This window comes from Gorilla gorilla, chromosome 10 (assembly GCF_029281585.2).
Source record: "Gorilla gorilla gorilla isolate KB3781 chromosome 10, NHGRI_mGorGor1-v2.1_pri, whole genome shotgun sequence".
Classification (NCBI taxonomy): Eukaryota; Metazoa; Chordata; class Mammalia; order Primates; family Hominidae; genus Gorilla; species Gorilla gorilla.
Window position 1 is genome coordinate 32719582 of NC_073234.2, and position 6040 is coordinate 32725621.

General features: G+C 30.0%; 1 long non-coding RNA gene across 1 annotated transcript; it reads right to left on the reverse strand.

Annotated features, from left to right (window-relative positions):
- Nucleotides 1-548: 548 nt before the first annotated feature.
- Nucleotides 549-5630, reverse strand: LOC134756511 (uncharacterized). Its single transcript, XR_010129241.1, has 3 exons — nucleotides 5463-5630; nucleotides 1624-1687; nucleotides 549-652 (listed from the first exon to the last, which is right to left on the reverse strand). It is a non-coding gene; the product is annotated as an uncharacterized lncRNA (long non-coding RNA).
- Between the last annotated feature and the right edge of the window lie 410 nt (nucleotides 5631-6040).

Below are 6040 nucleotides of genomic sequence, written 5' to 3' on the forward strand. Positions count from 1 at the left end.
GAGAGTAACAAAAAGACAGTCTTGATGGGGGTTAAAATTTGAACTGACTCAATACTCAAAGGGATATATAATTTGAAAAACGTATTTTTTAATTGGATATGAGAAGACACCTTTAATCAGCAAATTTAGTTCCTTCTCTCTAGGCAGGCAGTTGTAAAGATGTGTAAACCAAAGATAGTAATAATCCTAAAGTTTTGTTCATCTTAATTAAACTTTGACTTCCCTTTTAAAACAATACTTACAGACCTGATAAATTTCTAAAAGTAAACATTCCTCGTGCTTTTTATTTTTCCTTGTGCAGCATATAATACAATGTTCTTTAACAATTCAACAATCTAACTTGGTTTACGTCTTTGGAAGTGTGAATTTCTATTAGCATATTCCTTGAGAACATGAACAAAAAGATGTGTAACAGTTGTAGGCTAGTAGAATTTTGATTTGTTTTTATTCCTCTCTGTCTTCACGTTGCCATATGAGTCGCATCTACAATTATGCAGACTCTTGGTAGGGTTAAGGCTGCATGCTTGACACTCAGCAAAGTGGTTTTTCCTCCCCCAGTCATTTTTGTTGTTGTTTGGTTAAATGCTCCAGGTTTACTTGTACTTTCACATTCTGCAAGAGGCGTAGTAATCTATGTGTGATAACTACCCAGCTGAAACACAGAGAGAATTAATACAAGGATGTTATGTCATCTGCGAATTAAACCACAATTGGCCTTAACTATTACTCCTTAAAGTGTAGCATTTTGTCATTCTCTTTGATACTAAAAGATGTTCACATACTTGTAATTGGCAGATAGGCTTAATTTGTGCTGGTTATAGTGCAATGAGTGAGGCAATTAAATAGGTTCTGATTTTTTTAATTGGACAAAACACTTTGCTTAGTCACAAATATGGGGACTTTTAGAGGGTATAAAATTCCTTCTGATAGAAGATAATTATTTCTTTGATCTCAATTAAATTTCTTACAGTATTTATTGAGGAGAAATCATTCTTCATTTGAATATAGCAATCTTTCTAAACAAATAACACATTCATTTATCTCACACTCAACAGTAAAAATTACCAAGACTATGTTATTATAAAAAGAAACATTTTTTTTGTTTGTTTTTATTTTTCTTTCCACCAAATTTCCAACTGAAATTTAGGGATTAACAACAAAGCGTAATTTCTGGAACACTGCTTTGTGTATAAACCTTAATGGGTGATTTGAAATGTATCTTTGAAAAGCAGGGGTCCTTCCTTTACTCTCATCAAGCTTGAGTGAAAAAGAAGGTCAAGGCTGAGTAAAGTTACTAGTCTTATCCTGGGTATTAAAGTTGCTAAGGCTGTAGTTTTTAACTGCAGGAAAGAATGTAGTCTAGTGGAAAAAGCACTTGAATACTCAGAGATAAGAGGGTCCAGGTATCTCTGGGAAGACATTCCCTAGCCATGTGACGTTTGTTTAGTTAATCAACAACTTATCTGTTTCCTTATCTGTTAGATAACATGTTAGATAACAGTGTGGGTCCTGTCCAACTTCTAAACATCCTCTGATTCTTTAACACAATATATTAAAATAAAATCGAAATGTTACATGTTTAATTGTCTACATTCAATGATTAAAATGCAATACTTCCCATACAGGATTAGCAGTGTTCTTTTTCTGTCCAGTATTATCCCTCCCTCTTTTTTTTTTCATTCTTGAGCTGCCAGGAGACAGTTACAGAAGAGATCAGATTGGATAAATTCTAAAATCAAGTATTATAATTATTATATTTATAATATTTACTTTTATAATTTTGTAAATTTATAAAATAATTTAATCAATATATTTTATAAATATAATATTTATAATTATTATAATTATAATAAAGTATAAATAATTTATACATTTAAGTAATTTCAGAAATACTCATCAAACTAAGGCCTGAAAACATATGACAACATTAAAATTCCAAAATAAATTTGATATTTCACCCGAAAGTTGGCAAAGGAGTTAGCCTTTGAGTTTGAAGACCTTCTGTGCATCACTAGATTACAAAGAAAGCATACGTTGTAACACAGTACTAAGACTATAGCAATATCTCTTATTACAAATTGATCGGAAGCTAGAAATAAATTCATAAGAAATGCCCTAAAGTACATTCCGTATGTAACTCTAGTAGACAAAGAATCACATAATGAACTGTACTGCAAAAATATTTATATACTCCTTACATTTGTCTGGAAAGTTAAACTACTGCATACAAAATAGTCTTTAAAAATAATAATCATGATCTAAATCATCTCCTACTAAACCAGAATTCAAATAAGTAGATTTATGATAGAATATGATTACTTTAAGATTATTTCATAAAATTTATTCTCAAGAGAAAACAGCAACCTGATAGAAAGGCAGATGAATTAAAGATTCATATTTTGGTGAACTATATTTTTTATACATTTACGGAATTTGAATATGTATTTTTTGTAATGAATACTAGCACCTATCTACTTAAAATTAATGTTTAGTATTTTTTCATAAGACATTATAAAGTCTTTAACCGTCAAATTGCGTTTATTGTCCTATACACATGAAAAATATTTCATTAAAAATTTTCAATAATGAAAATATTCTTAATAAAAACTCCAATTAACCATAACACTTAAATTCATAAGGAACTCTAATAACAAGTCAAAATAATACATGGGGGAGAAAATTTAGTTCTGGCCTTCATTGTAGAGATTTTGTGTATCTTCTTCCTCACGCTATCCTATTTCTATCACAGTTCCTACCGTATATTATCTGTTTAATTAATGCTGATTATGAATATTATTAATAATATTACTGTTATATCTATGACTTCATAAATACTTGTTGAGGGAATGAGTAAATGGAAATCAAAATTAACTTTATAAAATAAAATAAACTTAATACAATTAATTTTATATACTTTACCTATGTATAGTTCAATTTTGTTTTATAATTGCCAATATAAAACCCTGAAGTGACCCATATTTGGTATTCTCTGGTTCTTACATTTCAAGCATTAAAGGTTCGCTTTCAAAAAGGTATATCGTTGTAACTACTGATATTTTCAGTGTATGAAGACAAATCCTTGAGTAGTTAATTATATATTATTTAAAATGCTTGCTCCTTCTTCATGTAATTTACAGTCATATTATCATCATTATTTTTAACGTTGGGTCTTTTGGTTCATCTACTAAAGTGTAATTTTTCTAGTGGAAAACAAAGTAACAGTGTGTTTGGCATCTATTTTTGTTGTAGAAGTACATGTGTATGTTTGTCCGGTCTATGTGTGTGTTTGGGTTAAAAAGTAAATCAATAAACAACACATGCTTTACAAAGCAGTCAATAAACAAAGGTTGAGCAAAGCTGTGCACATTAGTAAACTTGTTTTACTGTAACAAATCCTGATCATCAGTATACAAGAAATCATATTCTTTTAATGACTTATTTGCAAGTACAGGGCAAATTAGAAGCTTTTGAAAAATTCATTAACCATTTGACCTATTGGATAACTTTTAGTTCACTAAAGAAATTATTAAAGTAGAAGTTGAGAAGAGTTTTGTTTATATTAACACACACACACACACAGACATACACATATTTTTATATGTATGTATGTGTATGTGTATGTGTGTATGTATATGTATGTAAAATAAGGTGAAAAACAGATCTATAGAACTTATATCTTGATTGTTTTAACTAACTCAAGTAGTTTTCCTGAAAGGCAAGACTTCAGCCACATTAAGTCCACAGAAGGGAGTTGTCTCAGTTCTAATTCAGGCTCACAGTAGATTTAGAGCCTGAACTTGACATGGAATATTCAGTCTTCTGAGAATTTCCTTCCCTTCCTTTCTTATTCTTAGAATCCCACATTATCTTCCTTGTAGCCTCCCTCAATCCTCTCAAGCAAATAATCCAATTGACATAATACAATCAGAAAGACTTGGATTTTATTTTTTATTCTCCACTTACTAGCCATATGACTTTGTAAAATTATTCAACTTCTCTAATCTCAATTTCTTCATCAAAAATTAGACTAATGATGTTTATCTCTAGTACAGTTAAGAAACTTAATAGTTAAACTCTATAAAGTAATGACACATAATAGATACTGCATAAATGCTGAGGACCTTGCGACCAAGCCACAACGTTTTATATTTACCTTCTTTATGGCATTTACTGTCCTGTGTTATTATATAGTTTATATAAATGTGTTCTTTGTTGGAACACTATTATTTTACTTAAAAATCTTTGTGTGTAGTCCCAAAGCCTCATAAATGCCTAGTATGACAGTCACACACATAGATGAACATGTGTTGTTCTTGTTGAAGGAGTAAGTGGCAACAATTGATTGAAAACTATAGAAATTAAGCACGTTATCGGAGCAATAAAAAACAAATAAAATAGCACACTTAATGCACCTATAACTGTGGCTGGCATTTTAAGTATTCAATAAATCTTAGCTCTATTATTATTATAAAATAATCTGTGATAAATAGATATTCATAAAGTTCTAAGGGAATCTGAGGTAGGAAAGATTACTTTTGTGAATTGGAGAAGAAATGAGAAAAGGATTAAAATATAATCTGAGTCCTTAAAGATGAGTAGAACTTCACCAGGTTCTATTTCATGTAGCTGAATAGAAACATCACATTTTAAACATGAATATTGAGAAGTGACACTTGGTAGGCATCTGTCTGTACACTGAAGATTCAACATATTGAAAATCACAAAATATAGATGGGGGAAAACTAACTCGGAGACAATTTACCACTAGATGACAAGCATATTTCTTATTATTGCAAGAAGGATATATTAAATTAACACATGAGATAGTGAGAATTTAGTTAAAAGGATGTTTTCAAAGTCAATCTTCATTTTCATTTCTTTACTCAAATCATTTCTTAATTCTGGTTTAATTTTTAAAATCATATCAAGTCACCATTCCAATTCGGTATCACTAATTTTCTTCAATATGCAAACTATCAGAACTGATGAGGTAACATAAAAAAAACTATTATGATAGCAAAACACAAATGTGTACTATGTGGGATGTGAAACAAAGCCCATCTTTGTTATATCCTGAAACAGATTGGAAAAGATTCACCCTACATTTGATTAATGAGAAATGGCAAAGGTTATTAAAATGTGTGGATAAGTAAGAAATTATGCTTCATTTGTTTCTGTGAAATTGTGATAAAATAGAAAATCAACAAAGTAACTCTATCAAATGGGTTGCAATTTAATCTTTCTCATTAAAAATAACAACAGCAACAAGCAATCCAACAGCAAGAAAAACAACAAGCAAAATGGCTCTGGCATATTCATTGGAAGATTTTTAAATGGGATATTTTATCCAAAATTTAAGTATTAAAAACTCAGAAACACTCTTCTCTAAAACCATATCCCCATACCAGAAAGAATTTTTTTTAAAGAGTTCAAAAGGCACTTTCTGAGATTCTGATACTCACTTGTAAATTCTGTGCTCAAGGAAAATGATATCTAAGGTTCCTTTAAATTAAAAAACATCTATGATATTAAGTTAAAAAAAAGAAAAATGAAATGGCAGTTGGCCATGCCTTAATGATTTAACTTGGCATCTGGTCAAATGACCTGGGCAAATGTTCTTTTGAAAAATGTCATGGAATTTTTATTAATGATGAATATTTAAGGTCTCAAGCCATACTCATCTTAAAGAAGACTACTTTAGCTATCTAGGTTATGTCAAAACAGGGTTTTGAATGACTTGACCCTCATAATAATTGAACTAGTTCTGCATGTAAATGCAGTCTAAATCACCTTTCTCTCAAGCATCTAAATTCTTTTGTAGAATGTGAGCAAACTATGCTCCAAAAATTAAAGAGATCTACAAACATTTATTGATTCGCGGAACTGGGAGTTATCATTCAGTTGCTTATTTCAATGCTGAATTTTGTGAAGTTAAATTTTGCAAACTTAGTTTTATGGACTGTGTATTTCTTAGAAATTACTAATTCCCAATATAACCTTACTCCAAATGTCCTAATAAAGGAAATGTGTTAATGTAAAA